The following is a 19011-nucleotide window of genomic DNA, read 5'->3' on the forward strand; positions in this document are numbered from 1 at the left end:
ATTATAATATTGTTTATAATAGAATGTTATAATTAATTAAATAATCATACCAAAATTATAATATAATGTATAATAATAAAAATTATAATAATTCGATTAAATATTAGCAAATTAGTAAATTACTAATGTTTATAATATAATGTCATAATCAATTAAGTAATAATTTAATTATGTAATGTTATATTAATTATATGATCATACTATAATAGTATAATGTAATGTATAATGAATTAAGTAATCATACTACAAATCTATAATTAATATAAATAATTAAATTTCAAATCATTTAATTAATATACTAATGTTTATAATGGAATGTTATAATTGATAAGTAATCATATTACAAATAATAAAGTAATGTATAATTAATTAAATTTTTAATCGTTTAATTAAGTAATGTAATAGTATAGTAAATTACTAATGTTTATAATGTAATGTTATAAAATCATAACTAATTAAGTAATTTGCAATCATTTAACTATATAATGCTATAATTAAGTAAGTGATTATAATATAATGTAATATAATATATTATAATTAATTGAGTAATTATTAACTATAATGTAATGCTTAATTAATGTTTATAAGGTAATGTTATAATTAATTAAATTTTATCATTTAATTAAGTATTGTGCTAATGTTTATGTAGTAAATTAGTAATTACTAATGTTTAAAATATATATCTAAACTCATAATCAATTAAGTAATTATTTAATTATGAATGTATGTAATTAAATGATCATACTATAACAGTATAATGTAATGTATAATGAATTAAGTAATCTAATACAAATCTATAATTTAATATAATTAATTAAATTTCAAATCATTTAATTAATATACTATGTTTATTATGGAATGTTAATGATTAAGTAATCATATTACAATATATAAAGTAATGTTATAATTAATTAAATTTTTAATCGTTTAATTAAGTAATGTAATAGTATAGTAGATTACTAATGTTATAATGTAATGTTATAAATTCAAACTAATTAAGTAATTATGTAATCATTTAACTATATAATGCTATAATTAAGTAAGTGATCATAATATAATGTAATATATAATATTATAATTAATTGAGTAATTATTTAACTATAATGTAATGCTAATTAATGGTATAAGGTAATGTTATAATTAATTAAATTTCTTATCATTTAATTAAGTATGTGCTAATGTTATGTAGTAAATTAGTAATTACTAATGTTTAAAATATAATATCATAACTCATAATCAATAAGTAATTATTTAATTATGGTAATGTTATGTAATTAAATGATCATACTATAACAGTGTAATGTAATGTTATAATGAATTAAGTAATCATACTACAAATCTATAATTTAATATTATAATAATTAAATTTCAAATCATTTAATTAAATAACTAATGTTTATATGGAATGTTATAATTGATTAAGTAATCATATTACAAATATATAAAGTAATGTTATAATTAATTAATTTTAACGTTAATAAGTAATGTAATAGTATAGTAGATTACTAATGTTTATAATGTAATGTTATAATTCATAAAATTAAGTAATTATGTAATCATTTAACTATATAATGCTATAATTAAGTAAGTGATCATAATATAATGTAATATAATATATTATAATTAATTGAGTAATTATTTAACTATAAGTAATGCTTAATTAATGTTATAAGGTAATGTTATATTAATTAAATTTCTTATCATTTAATTAAGATTGTGCTAATGTTTAGTAGTAAATTAGTAATTACTAATGTTTAAAATATAATATCATAACTCATAATCAATTAAGTATTATTAATTATGTAATGTTATATTAATTAATGATCATACTATAAATAGTATAATGTAATGTTAAATGAATTAAGTAATCATACACAAATCTAAATTAATATTATAATTAATTAAATTTCAAATCATTTAATTAATATACTAATGTTATAAGGAATGTTATAATTGATTAAGTAATCTATTACAAAATATAAAGTATGTTTTAATAATTAAATTTTTAATCGTTTAATTAAGTAATGGAATAAATAGTAAATTAGGAAATTACTAATGTTTATATGTAATGTTATAAATTCATAACTAATTATGTAATTATATAATCATTTAACTATGTAATGCTATAATTAAGTAAGTGATCATAATATATAATGATATAAAATATTATAATTTAATTGAGTAATTATTTAACTATAATGTAGTGTTTAATTAATGTTTATAATGAAATGTTTATAAGGTAATGTTATAATAGTTAATTTCTTATCATTTAATTAAGTATTGTGCTAATGTTTATGTAGCAAAAGTAATTACAATGTTTAAAACATAATATCATAACTCATAATCAATTAAGTAATTATTTAATTATGTAATGTTATAATTAATTATATAATCATATTTAATGGAATGTTATAGTGAATTAACTATTAAATAATCTACTATAAATTTTACTGTAATATTATAATTAATTAAATTTTTAATCATTTAATTAAGTTTGTACTAATGTTATAATAAAGTCAATTAATTAATAGTAATTAATTAATGTAATGCTATAATTAAATATACTATAAATCAATTAAGTATGTTATAAAATTATAATTAATTAAGTACATTTAACTAATGTAAGTATAATTGATTAAGTATTATACTAACTAGTAATTAAATTTATTAATGTTTATCAATTTATCATATTAATTAATTAATTACTAATTTATTATAGATATACTTAGAACTTGATAATTGAAGTAAATAACTAAATATATTATTAATCAATCAAATATACTATTTTATCAAAAATAATTCTTTTAATAACATTAAAAATGTAAAACACTTTAATTGGATCATAATTCCAATTATTCACTTAATTGATCAAAACTTTAATATTAATGTATATAATATATAAAGCTTTTAATATGGTGTAATTATAGTAATAAGTATAATTGTCTGTATAGTATTTAATTAGGTATTCTAAAAATTAACTTTTTCTATTTAAATTTTTTTATATAAAATAATAGAAACTCCCCATTATTTAATTTCACAAATATTTCATTATAGTCCAGGTTCAATAGGTTCTAAACAGGTTCCAAAAACAGGTTCCATATAGGTTCCAAAACAGGTTCCAAACAGGTTCCAAAACAGGTTCCAAAACAGGTTCCAAACAGGTTCCAAAACAGGTTCCAAAACAGGTCAAACAGGTTCCAAAACAGGTTCCAAACAGGTACCCTTTTTACAGGTTCCGGTTTGGTTCCGGTTCTCCGGGGGTAAGAACCGGAACCGGAACCGCACAGTAGCGGTTCCAAAAAATTGGAACCGTAACCTACCCGCACAGTGCAGGTTCTAGGTAGGTTCCGGTTCGGTTTGGTTTTACCCTCGGTTCCGGTTCTACCCGCTACCCGTGCTCACCCTAAATTGCCCTATGATTGCTATCACATCCATAACAAGAGAACAATATGTTATATACATAGGTTTAAGAGACTAAAGCTAGTTTACAAGGATTCATATCCTAAGCCAACCCAATAAGAATTAGTAACTTAAAGAAATCCAACGCGGTATACTTGGAAAAGCCCAAAAACGCTACGGGACCCTCGAAGCGTCTGCGTTACCCATTAATGCTGAAGTAGTCGACAACTCCAATATTCTCCCACTTGGCGAATACTTCACACAATGAAATCCTACCTCATCAACACACCATGTAAACTTTGCTAAGCTCATAGCCTTGTAAGAAAATCTGCAGCATTAACAAGTGTATCAACCTTCTCTAACAACACCAATTTTCCTCCACCTTTTGCCTGATGAAATGGTATTGTATGTCAATGCGGTTTGATAGCGAATGAAAGGCAGGTTCTGGCTAAGTAAATAGCCCTTGATTGTGACACCCAATCTTCACAGCATCAAGCTTGAAACCAAGCTCTAAACCAATCTTCGAAGCCACATAGCTCCTTGCTAGCATGGGTCAATGCCATGTATTATGCCTCAGTCGATGACAAAGCCATAGTACTTTTCCTTTACTCATCCAACAAACAGCAGCACAAATAAAGAGAATACATACCCACTTGTGGAACGCTACTATTGAGATCACCTCCTAATCCACACAAAACCTATCACACTAGCTCATCCCAGTCGCCATGCCCCATAACATAATGATAAATCTGAGGTCCCACGCAGATATCTAAGAACCTCTTTACAAGCACTCCAATGCTCCTTACCAAGATTGACATAAAGCGACTCAAAACTCCCACTGCTTGTGCAATATCAGGTCGCGTGCACACCATGGCATACATCAAACTAACTATAGCACTCGCATACAGCACATGTGTCTTTCTTCAGCATCTTCCTCAAACTTGGACACTGATCAGTAGACAATTTCACTCCCAAAGTCATAGGAGTTTCACAGGTTTGCAGTCTACATGTTAAATTTCTTCAACAACCTCCTAGTGTACTTTCTTGCCCTAACCACAATCTACAACTCTGACGATCTCGTAATTTGCATACCCAAAATAAAATTTGCAGCGCCAAGATCCTTCATGTCAAATTGCAGCCAACAAACCCTTAACCGGAATTTATCAACTCCTTGCTATTCCCTATCAGCAACATATCATCTACATATAAGGTTAAAATAACAAAAACATTTTCTAACCTTTTTACATACACATAGTGATCCACGTTGCTGCGGCTAAAACCATGCTGAAGAATATAGGAGTCAAACTTTTGGTACCACATCCTTGGTGATTGTTTAAGCCCATACAGAAACTTTCTCAACCTACACACCAAGTCTTCCTTCCCTTTACATACAAACCCCTCAGGTTGCCTCATGTAAATTTCCTTCTCTAAATCTCTATGTAAGAATGTCATCTTTACATCAAGTTGCTCAATTTCAAGATCATATGTAGCAGCAATAGATAGAACATACCTGATTGATGTTAACTTGGCCACAGGAGAGAAAATCTCACCATAATCAACACCCTCAATCTGGGAGAATCCCTTTGCAACGAGCCTCGCCTTATACTTTATAATTGTCCCATCTGCTTGCAACTTTCTTTTGAACACCCACTTGCAACCAATTGCCTTTCTATCCTTAGGCGATTTACATATGATCCATGTACTATTCTTGTCCAGTGACTGCATCTCATCATTCATCACAACCTCCCACAGATCTGCATCATTCCGGTCAGCGGGACCCCCAAATGCATCTGCGTTACCCATTAATGCTAAAGTAGTCAACAATTCCAATAAGATTTTCCAATCCTCAGGCCTGCCATTTTTGTGGGTTGTTCAATAAAATTTACTAGTCGATATCTATTATGTAAAATTTACTAGGCTCGGGATCAGAGGAGAAAAAAATGTTTGAAGCTTACTGGAAGTTTGGTTGAGCTGAATGGTGAGTGGATTAAACCAAATCTTCTTCCAAAAGCTTAAATCCATGTTTGCGTGTTAATTTGTGATTTTATTTTAAATGTCTTGATGAAAGTTTGAGAAAATAGTGAAGTTTGGTTTAAATTGGTTTTTCTTATGCTCTCGGCTGGATCACTGTTTGAATGGTGATTTGAATGAGATGTTTTATTTGTCAAATACCCTTTGCATGTTGTCGCTGAATTGAGTTTTGGGTAAGCTTTGTTTTGTCAAATGCTTGGAAATGTTTGTTTTTATTTGGGTAGAGATGAAATGTAATTGTTGATAATTAGTTAAAGGAAGAAAGTGAGTAGCTGGAGAAGGGATTTTTGAGTACATGTGCAGTAAGTTTAGTTTTAAGTGTGCTTTTTTCTTTTATTATGTTAAAAACATGCAATTGTCTTTATTATTATTTGTCTTGTCTTGTTGGAAAATTTGGAAGAGAGGAAATGCATAATTAAAGGGAGGATTCCTGCAGATTTTTAATAATGTAGAGTGTTGAGGTTGGCTGTTAAATTGTTAAGAGCAATGTTATAGTTACTGAAGAATGTGCACCGAATTCATACACCAAATGATGTGGCGTCATCTTGTTTTCTTAAAAAAAGAAATTCATAATTAATCGACGGTCAGGATGGTGCTATGTCATTCGGTGCATGAATTCGATGCGCATTCTTCGGTAACTGTATCATTTTCCAATTGTTAAATGGGTATGTTTATGATTAAGATGATATATTACTATAATTTCAACCTTTGTTTTATTTTTGTGTGTGTATATATATATATAGTGTGTATTATTGGTGGGTTTATTCTTTAAAATGGGCTTAAATTGGGATAATTTTTGTTAGTTAAAGACTAGTGAGTACAGCCATTAAATGGTTTTTCTAAAAATTTCACATTTTAAGCTAGTATGTAAATTTATTTATTACTTCAAATTCCTTGAATTTACTTTGAATTGTAAATGTGAATTTGATGAAGTTTGGTATATAAAATTTATATATATTCATGCTATATGAATAAAATGTTGCTGTTGAGAGTAGAGAATTGGTTGAATTGTATACAGGTTGAGGTTCGTGATGTTGGTAGATGGTTTCTTGGTAAAAAGAGAGAAGAGGTGCATTCTGTCAGTTTTGAAAGTGTGTTTTAAAACTTGCATTCTACCACCATTTTGCATGGAATTTCATACGTTTTGGCATGATTTGCTTTTATATGAAATGTGGTATATATCTTATGATTAGTGTCAGACATATGCTATCGTAATGTGATGTTGAAGTAATTTTTAATCTGGGTTAAACTATCAGTTTTGAAACATGTTTGGAAATTTTCAATTTCACCCCTGGATGTGATTTTTGAATATTATGTCATATATGCATGATTTATAAGCACATATGTGGTATGTTCTTGACTTATATATGTTACTTGAGATTAACATGAGATGCATGATTTAATGAGAGTTTAGTGATTTTGATAAATATACTAAATGAGAAATGAAAAAGGGTTGATCTGTCAGTTTTGAGACATGTTCATAAATCTATGAGTCCGTTTAGTTCATTATTCTGATACTTTTTAGAATAATATTTTGAAAAAAAATTAAATTGGATGGGTATTACGATGTAGGATTTAAAAATTAACAAAAATACCCCCTATGTTTGTTTATTTACTAAACACCCCTATAACAAAATATTAAAAGTTAACAAAAACACCCCTAACCCACCCATTAAATACAGACAGCCGGCCACCACCGCTGGAGGGTGGCTGGAGTCGCCGTATCGACGCATGACTGGCTAGATCTTGCCAATTGTGTGCCGATATGGCCTTTTCCAGCCAAATCCACGGTGGATCTAGCAGGAAAAGGCCAGATCTACTGTTAGATCTGGCCATTGATGGTCAGATCTGGCCGCACTTGGTTGTCAACGACGGCCAAAGATATGACTGTCGTTGATGGTCAACGACGACCATATCTTGGCCGTCGTCGTACATCTTTGGCTTGAGATCTAACCTTTTCCGGCCAAATCCACCGTGGATTTGGCCGAAAAAGGCTAGATCGGTGCACTACTGGCCAGATTCAGTCGATAGTGCACCATTACAATAAATTCTGGCCAGCTTCCAGCAGTGGTGGTCAGAATTTGGTAAATGTGGGTTGTTGGGGTGTTTTTGCAATTTCTAAAAAAAATTTAGGGGTGTTTAGTAAATTAATAAATTTAGGGTGGTTTAAAAGAAATTAAATAATATAGAATAATATTTTAAGAATAAGCCAATTTTACTATTTAACTTTATTGGGAAAACCAAGAATAACATTTGGAAGAGTGTATCAAACGGAGCCTATATTTTCACCCCTTGGGCATAAATATCATATTTTTCAAGCAAACTATGCACTTTTCATGAAGAAAAGTATTTTAGACTATATATAAGAATACAAGTGGTTTTCAAACCACCTACGAAGTACCCGTCCCCCAGTGATATAGATTTTGGCTCTACTCGGGCATTGAGTGGTCGCCAAGTATGACAGTTTTAGATTTTGGCTCTACGCATGTGTATGATAGATTTATTGGCTCTTCCTAGATGTTGAGTGGTCTGCCAGGTATGACAGTTTCAGAGGCTCTACCTACGCAATGATATATCTTGTCGAGTATGATAGATACATCCCTTGCTCTGCCTACGTCCGAGACGCCGACCAGGTATGACAAATTTCCCCTAGGGACTAGTTGTAGTGAGAGTGTTCAGTTATTAGTATCAAAATCAATTTTAGAATGTTCAAAATTAGATTCAATTTTTAGTATCATCTATGAGCGATAATCCCAGTATGAGTTTTCAGAATATTAAGAGAGCTTTCAGTATTAGCCATAATTTTAGAGTAAGATATCAGCTTATAGTTTTCAATATCAGTAAAAGCTACAATATTTAGTTTAAAGTTCAGTTGTCAGCATAAAGTTTACAGTACTCAGAAATCAGTTATCAATGCATAGTTTCATAAAATCAACTTTTAGTTTTATATCATCACAATAGTTAGAAATTTAGTTAGAAGATTTTGTTTTGTGAATAATGAGCATTCATTGAATGATGATTTGGATGTTTGCATCATGACTAGTAGAGTTATTATTTTCAGAATCATAAGCATTCTTGAGTAATGACACAGATGGTTGCAACATGACTTTATAGGAAACATTATTTTCAAAAGCATAAACATTTACAGTTATATTTTAAGTTTCCAGAAAAGAGTTTTAAGCATTCAATAATGAGATATAATTCAGAATTTGCTTTTCAACTTGAATGATGAGATTAGTACTTAGAACAGTTAGAAATGAGTTATACCTGCATACACGATTGATTTAGTTGCTTCCAAAATGAGTTATACCTGCATACATGAATGATTTAGTTGCTTCCATAACATGTTCATAGAATCATGTTGTTTTTAGGATTTCATAAGAATTATTGCATGTCATAACTATTGTTTGAAGAATGTTTTGCAAACTCTCCCCAATCCCCCACTCACTGAGTATTTTAGCTCACCCCTTTTTAGACCCTTTTTCCCTAGGTTCACAAGAAGAGTCATGCCGAGGAGTGATTCCTCTTGAGGTTGGGCGCACACGTCATCGACTCATCATGTGTAAAATGTCATGCTTGCTTTCGCCGCAGAATTATGTTTTATCCCATATGTTTATCTCCTGTGTTGATTATAAAAGATATGAAGATATGATACCATCCGTTTTTGAATTTTTTGAACGTACGAGTTAGCTTTCAGATTTTCAAATGTATGTATATATATATATCTTATGTGTTTATGTTTTCAAAATGAATCCAAGCAAATGTTTTTATGAAAAGCGTATTCAGAATATAGGGTTTTTTTTATATTTCTATATGGCACGTCTCGGCTGTCCGAGTCTCATAGGTGCGCCTGGAACTTATGGGATAGGGAGGGTCAGGACAGGTTGTGTCATCTCATGTTACATCCGAATAAAATGGGAAATGCATTTATGTAGTGGTAACAGTTGGATTCATCCGGTTCAAAATAATAAGTGACGTGAAGACCTTTTATTCTTATTTTGCACCACAATTGAAATAATAACAAGATCAAACGAAGAGCATTAAAAACAGCTAGTAGTACTGTAATCCATTCCTCTTCTCATTCTCCCCAATTCCCAATTTTTCCCCTGCATAAAATATTGAAGTTGAGTGAAACAAAATTCAATATATCCATACATACCTATTAATTATTTCTATACATCTGAAATATTCTTAAAAATTAAATAAAAACTATATTTCATATCCTCCATCACTAGATTTCAATTTCTGTCTAGATCTTCCCGTGTGTGGAATTTGAAATATAATGCCAAAATTCCAATAAATTTGGTTGATCCTTGCGCTCTCACTTGTTATACAAAGAAATGACAAATAAATTTATGTCTTAAAACCCCGAGGTTGGTTTGACGGTCAAGGAGGTTTGTTTCCTTCCTTGAGTTTCTAGGTTCAAACCTTAAAATTGTCAACCATAAAAATATTGTGGGTTACTTGGATCTTTGGTTTTGGGCTTGTAAAAAAATAAAAATAAAAAAATAAAAAAAAATAAAAAAATAAAAAAGGGTCTGCCTTAATATACCTTAAAATTGGTGTAAAATTCGGTGGTTAAGCGATACAAGTCCATCTTCCAATGTGTTTTCTTTGCTTCCGAAAAAGTTCCAGAAAAATAAATAAGATGTTTTTTGAAAGCAAGGACAAATCCCTTTACGTCTGAGATGGGTTTTTCTTCTCCGCCTGATTTCCAGAATCCAATTCCATTTCCAACGATCCGAATAATTTCACTTTCGGAAGGTATATTTTCATCATCATGAATGAAGAAATACCATTCCTTTTCCCCAAATGACCACGTTACTGTAAAATTAAAATGGATGTTATATTTAAGACTTAAAAGAACCGCATGTCACTGTAAAGATTAAAATGGATTTATGTAAAAAGACTAACTGAAAAAGATTGACTAGCAATGTAGTAATTAAATATTTACTTTTGTTAACACTATTCTTCAGCTCTTCAAACACTAACGTCCTTGAAAAAAAAAAAAAAAAAAAACCTATGGGGATTGGGGAAACTTATTGCTAGCTAAAGCTCTCTAATACTAAGTGGTGCTGGCTCAAGCACAGGGAAATAATTGGGAAAAGTAAACCATCATTGGGTGGTTTGATGGTAAAAAAGCAAAGAAAGATCTAAGCTTATATGGTCTCCCGGATTTAAGTCTGCACAACCCTTAATATGGGTGATTACTGAAGCTTTTACCCCATCGATAATTTCAGGGTCTGGAGATTTGTTAAGATATGCATAAGCTAGACAACCCCCATCTTTAAAAAGAAAAAAAAGAAAAAGAAGGAAGAATATAAATGCAAATTAAATGAATGGCACATCTATTGTTATGTTTTCAAAACATTATTGAATGGTATTGAGTCATTAAATAAGGAAGAAATTGATAAGATATTGGAAGAATTATTGATTGAAATTGGTGTCAAACACGTTTTTGGCATTTAGTCATCAAATTAGGAAGAAAATAAATTGGAAGATATATAATTATTGTTTAAAACAATTATTGGCATCTTGAAAAAATGAAGAACACTTTTGAAAAATGAAAAATGAAAGACAAACTGACCTAAGAAAAAATATTTTTGGAATGATCAATATTCCGACGTCCAACGCCTGAATATGATATCAATCCACCATTTTCTTCAGCACTTCAAACCTGGAAAAATGGTAATAAAATCTGATTATCGCTTAATGTTTTTGCATATCCTACAGTCTTCTCCAAAATGTACATTTCTATGGTCTGTATCTTTTATTAGATCTATATATGCGTTCACATGCAATGGTGAAGCACACTAATGCATTAAAAAAAGAAAGACAGAAATGATTCAAATTAAATCACTCACCTAAACTCTTGGGAGGCTTCTCAAAAAGCTTACTCGCAGCAATCTCTTGAATCATCTTAGCTGGAAGTGGCTTCCCAAAAGCTTTGTTAAACAAATAATCTAGCACCAATTCTTCATCTGTAGGCACAAATTGGTACCCAACTGAAACCTCCATAAACAATGACATTAATTAATTTAAACAATAGTCAACCTATATAAATACATATATAATGTTTATTTGGAAATGAAGAATACAAAATAGCTACTTAATTACTGCAATTAATACAAGTACATGTGGTATCCTATAAATAAGCATATGAATTGACTTGAGCAACGATAACTACAAGAGATATGTACAAGTGGGAATCCTATTTCAACTTTAATACGTAAAGAATTACAACAAAAAAATCAGGATAGATTATTTTCTTTCTCTCTTGATTAGTTCTCCATGAATGATAGTCTTTTGCACTATGACTAATACTTGGCCACTAAGAGAGTATCTAGGGTTTAAATTCATCTCTTGTTACGTAGTGTATATATATAAGGATGGTAGGGGAGAGTTTTAAGGCCGTAAAATTTTGTTGATTTGATTTTAAATCGTGAACTTACTTCTTTGTGTATAATATAATGAAGGTAGTAGGAGACTAGAGGGGACAGAAAATCTTTCTGTGGGTTGAAAATTTCAAACTTTAAACACCTGTTACGTAACTAAACACAGAATAGGAAATTATAAAAACGTTATCCACTTAAGTAATTCTTTCGTGATCGTATTATTTTTTGTACAAGAAATGATTTCGGAACAATAACTCTTGCAATAATATGACTTTCATTTTAAGCTATCTTGAGATTTCTAGTCGATATATAATACGGAAATTATACACTTATAATACAACAATACATATTAATATATCCATCAACTTAAGAAGATGAGAACGTACTTGCACAATAATTTTCATAAAAAGAGGAAAACCCTGTAATTTGAATGAGTAAAACATGCATATGGTCTTCAACTCTTCATAATTAATTAATTTCAAAAGTTTTATTTTGTTAATATAGATTATGAATAGTATATAATAGGGTAATCACAGGCTCTTCTTACTTATCATCCCAAACAAACTATGAGATACATGAGGGACATAAACATTAGCAGTGGTTGAAGAATTGAAACTCTTATTAGTTATAAGTTATTCATTTTTCAGTATTGTCATTAATGGAAAGAAACCAATCCATAATAGCCTTCCCTAAATGATGAAGAACTAGATTAATAAACTTAATTCTTTCCTTAAAATGTTGGGATATTTGTGGCTTGCTTTTCTATTTGTTCCCATATGAAATTGTATGTCTTTAGGAAAACTATAAAGAATACAATTATAAATAAGAATAGAATTTAGGAGTCATATTAGAAATTAAAATATGAATCTTATTGGAATTAGAATATCTCATATCCTACCTATAAATATAGGGGTGAATCAATTTAAGGTTATGAAAGAATATGAGAGCACAAGGTATTTGATGTAAGGAGTGAGAACCAATTCAAGGTTATGAAAGAATATGAGAGCACAAGGTATTTGATGTAAGGGTTGTTAAACACCATGGGGAGAGTATCTTAGAAACTGGGATTATTTCCACTCAAGTTACTGGGTTGAGCCTGTTTTATGTACTAGGTTTATAGTGTTATGTACTCTTGTATATCATATTCATAAAACTATAATGGATTTCTCTCATTCATGAATGTAGGCGGGTTATGCTGAACCACTTAAATGTCGTGTTTCTTTGTCTGGTATGATTTATTCCTATGTTATTATCTCGAATGTATGTTTTTTACTGCGTGATCTCCTAACAAAAAATACTAAAATTTTTCCAGAGGGATGGATGAAATGAACTATATATTTTTCTCTTTGTGATGATTAAGCAGAGTTTAACTTTTCCAATGATCATAAAATGTACTTTGTATATTTTCATAGTGATTGAACTAGGGTTATTAGCTTATCATACAATGTACTTTATATTTATATATTTTCTTGGTGATGAACTAGGGTTCGCAATTGGTTTGTCAATAACCTATTGTATATTTCAACGTTTGAAGCTGAATTCTTTTATATAACCAAGGATGTAGCTAGTATATAAAATATGGGTTCAATTGAACCCACTCAAACTTTGAAAAGAAAATTAAAAAAAAAAAAACTTTATATTTTATAGTATTGACAATTTTGACTCTATTTAAATTTATATTGACCTTACAAAAATTTGTATTAATTAACAATTTTTCACATTTTCTCTCTTTTTCATTTCCTCTCATACTTTCTTCTTCCTTTGGTGGATTGCTCAAGAAAAGCTACTACTTTGGAGGTTACAAGGTAAGATGGTGCTCATTTTTTTTTTAGTTTTTTTGGTTAAAAATCTCTTCTTTTAGCTTTTTCAATTGATAAAAGATCACGATCTATAAGTTTTTGTTGAGTTTTATAAATAAGTTTAAAATTGGAGAATCAAATTTCTAAATTTTGATGTGGGTTCTAATTTAATATTGTTTATGTCGAGGTATACGTTAACTAGTTGTTGTTTAAAGTTGAGTTTGATAATTTTTTATTAGTTATTGAGTTAATTTTAAATGAGTTTAAAGAATTGATGAAACCCTAAGTTCTAAAGTTTTGGGGATTTGGTTTAATTTTGATATATTAATCAATCGTTTGATATTTAGAGTTGAATTTGATGAGTTTTCATGGGTTTATTGGTTGAATTTTATTAGGTTAATAGAAATTGTTTGAAAAGCCTAAATTATAAGATTTTGAGACTTCGGTTTATAGTTGATGTTTTGATCCCGCTGACTAAAAATCCTTGCTAGGTCCTTGTATATAACCCAAAGAAAAGTAAACTAAAAAAGGTTATGGATTTGTCATTTGTGATTATGTGTAAGTGCATGTATAATCATCCATTGAACTTTTATGAGTTTTTGTCATAGGAAATATGAGCAATATTATTTTATCATGGGGTAAGTTATACCTTAGAAATAATTATCTTTGTACTTTGTCTTAGGAAAACCTAGAAATGATGATCCAAAAATAATTGTAAAGTTGAAGCCCCTGCAAGTAGGAATTAATATATATACATCCTGTTGAATCTTTTGCCGCGTGAAGAAAATTAAAAAAAAAAAAATTATATTGAAATGGGGTGTTAAGATTAATTTGCACTATTACACTGCACTAATGAAGGGGATTACGTCCAATTTTTTTCATTTTTTAATTGAAATGTTTGAGTCAATTTATGTATATCTCGACTAATCTTCAAAAAAAGTTATCCTATGACAATCCATTATCTCCAAGTAAATCATGGAGAAATTTACTACTTTTGCGTCAAACAAATGATCAAATTGTTCTACCCATCTTTGAATTGCTCTATTTTTGTTAGTCGTGTTCCTGTGTTTGGCTCAAATTCTTTTGGGCGGAAGACTTGAGAATTAAACAGACTTGACTGTCGGTACCGGATTTATTTGGGACTGCACTATTCAAAACATTTTTTTCACATAAATTCTTTTTCCAAAAAAAAAAAAAATTCTTAAATAATAATTTCAACTGTTGGGTGACTGGCGGCGAAAAATTCTTGCAGCACGTCTAGCGACACCAATTTTTAGAACTGTCTGCAGTAACTGTTCGACGAAAATGCACGCCCATGGCTATCAGCGGCACATTAGAGGATACCACTGACACCATTGCATTGCATTGCATAATCTCCCAGACTTCCAGCCGTCATAATAGACAGTTAGACACTATTGGACAGATTCCGAGTAACAGAGACTAACGGAGAGAACTCGCAGGCAACAGGCGTTTAAAATGCATTCAAAGTGTTTAGGATTTATATGAGATAAAAATAAATAAATAAAGAAAAAATGTATAATATAACTATCGTTTTTAACTGGGAAGAATGCATTCAGTTTGAGTGGCCGATCCCGGCATTTTTTTTTTTTTATTCGGATTTCAAATTCTCGACGGATGAAATCTACTAGGAGACAAATGAGTTCAAGAGAAAAAAAAAATGTAACTTTAATCGAAACTTCTTTCTTATTGTTAGTTTAAGTCCAAATATTATTACGTGACTTATCGCACTTGATAATTTTCATTTTTAATAAATTTTCATTTTTAATAGGATTTTTTTTTTTTTTTTTTTTTGGTAATTAAATACCTTATACATGTATACGTACTTATAAAAGACATGTATATTATGAGGAAATTCATGGGTATAGCGTAATGCTATGTTGATGCGTGATTTTACACCAACGAAACGCACGTGTGAAATATTGAACTAGTCCAAAAGACACACGTGAATGTAAAGAAAAAAATGCAGTAAATGCAAAGAGGACAGTTTTTAAAGTGGTTCGGATGCTAAGGTAGCAAATCCTACGTCCACTGGTATTTGTATTAATGATAAGGGTCAGGTCGCGTTAGCTTACTGATTTTACAATCGTAATACAAGGAATATAGTGTTGTCTTTTCTAGAGAGAGAGATAGACTGGTCAAGAGTTAAAATGTGCGAATCCCCTTAATGAGAGAGAAGCTCTCAACTTATAGTGGGATGCCTTGAGGTAATCATCACTGAATCTGAAAGTTGGTGGGATGATCCGTGCAAAATCCTTCTTTATGTCACATTACCCATTTTCTAGAGTAATTCACGTGATTTGGAGCAGAGATTGGACACGCGGGATTATCACAGCTTCTGGCTGGCATGACGTGCACCCACTATTCTGACGGAAGCAGGCTGTGGGTGTTCCCACGATCACACGACGCGGCTGTGCCAGAATGTCATTGAACTCTTCCCGAAGTCTGATCTTTTGCACTTAACTGGGCGCCACGTCGGCCCTATTTTCCCGGACATAACAGAAGTCCCCTAGTTTTTAAGGTTTGAGAATCGAACCTTGGAAACTATAAGTCATGCCGCAATTGGATGATTCCTGGAAATTTTGGTGACCCCGACTTGTTTGGAAGTCGGTTGGGATGGCACTTTTTTGCGAAAACGACCTCGCATGATCATTGTTTGTAGAGGACGAGCGACCTGTTTCGTCAGACGTCACCTATTGTGCTTTTGATATGGGCGCATTTAATGAAACAGTCTCTGTGCTGACAAGTGTGCCTTGTGCGTGATAAGTGCCAACCAGATGCATTAAATGTGTTGTATGCTGACATAGTACGCTTTATCAGGATATTAAATGCGTGGCATGCTGAAACGACACCCCTTACCAGAGCATTAAATGCAGATTGAGGCGCAATTAATGCTCTGAGAGAGAGAGGTGGCTGTCGTTTGAGCTTCTCAACGGAAGGATGAAGATTTGACTTTCTTCATTCGTGACGCTCACTCTTCCCCGCTGATGAGCGACACGTGGCCGTGATCAACGGTGAGAAGCCTTTGCCGCCCAAACGTCATTTCGATTCCGAGAAAACCAAACGTCGGTTCATGCGCTATAAAACTCAAACCTTTCTCAGGCAACGTCACCAGAGTCTTTTTCTCAAAAAGTAAAAAATTTTCGCAAACCTAGAACCTTTGTCTTCCAAGCCAGCATTTTTCCGGTATTCGAAGTAAAAGTTGTTCTCATACTCCGAGAGGTAAGAACTTTTCTCTGTTTTTGTTTCCTTATTTTCCATGCTTAAATGGCGTCTGTCTTCAGGTAGCCCATCAGAGACAAGATGCCTATGTCGGGTTCGAGCCATGAATGGCGGCTCAAATCATGCTGTTAGGGTTTTCTTTGGGATTTAGGGAGTTTGTTTCCCTCCACGTCATCGTACGAAATAACATACGGCGGCTAAATAACCCTTCTGCTTGTTGCTTTTGTAGACTGGCAAAATGGACCCCCCAACAACCAGATCCGAGCAGGGAACCGATTCGTCCCCGCAGGGTGCTTCGAGTATCCCTCCTGAGCTTTTCTCGGTACTTACCGGGGATGAGCTCGAGAGGGTTATAAAATAGTACGGTATCGAGGTGGACGTTTTTCTCTACGTGACCACTCATCGTGATACCCGTTAAATGGCCTGGCCGTGATCTCCAAGGAGATCATCAAGGGTAGGGGGCTGATCCCCTTCCACCCTTTCATCAGGTCGCTTTTGGACCACTTCGGGGTCGTGTTGATGCAGTTGACTCCGAACACGTACGTCATTGTCGTTGGAATGTACATCGTCTGCCATGAGAACGGGCTGGGCGAGTTGACCGCGATGGAGCTCGGCTGCTCCTATTTTTTGAAAAAGAGCAAGAACAAGGATTCTTATTACTTATCCAGGTGACGTACTATCGCCAATGGGATACACAGTTATTCTAGCAACGCGGGGGCCTACGAAATGAAGTTTTTCTTCTTTCGCTATGATGGTCATTGCCGCTTCCAAGAACCGAGTAGCTTCTTTTTCTTCTCTTTCCCTTTTTTTTTTTTTTTTTTTTGTCAAGTTCATTACATTCGAAATGTGCTCTTTCTAACGACCGATTCCTTTTGATAGTTAACAAGACGACCGACTTGGGGCTGCTCTTCGATAGAAGAAGGATCGTGCATTTCGGCTCCCTACCGAGGACAAGCGCGACGCGAAGAAACTGTGACGATCGCGAATTGCGAAAATATGGTTTCTTCAACGCAAATGCGTCATTAGAGCCCCCGTTGAGTAAATCCTGCCAACTAGTCCTTTTCTAGTCGTGAAATGAGATATCTTTGCTAATGATGCTTTGATGCAGCGACCATGCCTCCGAAGGAGTCAGAGCAGCCGCGACAAAGGTCGCTTAATTTCCCTCGGACAAGAAAAGCCAAAGCGACCGATGCTGCTCCGACCGTTCCCGGCTGAAGGCGCAACATCGGTACCACGGTGTGACTTTTCGGAACTTCTCAGGCACAACCGTCAGAGGATGCGCCAATACGAACCACGAGAGGTCCCAACCGTCGCCTGCTCGCCCGAGGCTAAAGACAACGGCCCAACGAAAGAAGAGGAGACAGATTCAGGTCGAAGAGTCAGAGACCGATGGTAGTGTATATTAGTGTATGCCCTAGAAACCATTCGTGTTGTCGTTTCAGAGCATTTATCTTGATCTATATATATATCATAAATAAAGAAGAAAGAGTCTTCAATTCATATATGAATTGCTTCCTTTATTCAGTCATGCATTTAAAATAAAGTGTATATGAATTGCCCAAATGATTCATAATGGTAAATGAATTACGAAAAGGGTTCCCTACAGAAGCAATATAATTTGGGCAACTATATTGCACAGTAGGCATATCGGATGCTTCGAAAGATATCATGAGTTGATATAAGTACGGATGACGATGATAGTCATCATTGGGGCATTGGTATGGATTGACGGTTGGTGAAGTTTTTCGAACGTGACCGAATAACGACAAATCACTTGGAAAGAATGTAGTCAAGATTTATGTTGGTTATATCAGTGCACGATGTAGTCCTTGACCTGAGACATTGTAGTCAGATCTGATATGGATGCGTATGGTCATACGGTGTATAAGTACGAGACTAATCATGTTTCGTACAATAAAGCCTTTGGTCATGCGTTGTTCAATACGAAAACGAACGATGGTCAAGAGGGGATCCATTGACTTGAAATATAGGACGAGAGTACCGCTGACTCCATCCAGATTCGAGTCTAGACGAACATCGATAAATGTAGAAAACTGAATCTCTGGCCAGAGTCATTATTAGTCATACAAAAGCAATTTGTGATGACGAGTTCCGGATATATTGATCGACGATCGGTAGAAGATCGA

Source organism: Pistacia vera, unplaced genomic scaffold, assembly GCF_008641045.1.
Source record: "Pistacia vera cultivar Batoury unplaced genomic scaffold, PisVer_v2 Contig123, whole genome shotgun sequence".
Taxonomy (NCBI): domain Eukaryota; kingdom Viridiplantae; phylum Streptophyta; class Magnoliopsida; order Sapindales; family Anacardiaceae; genus Pistacia; species Pistacia vera.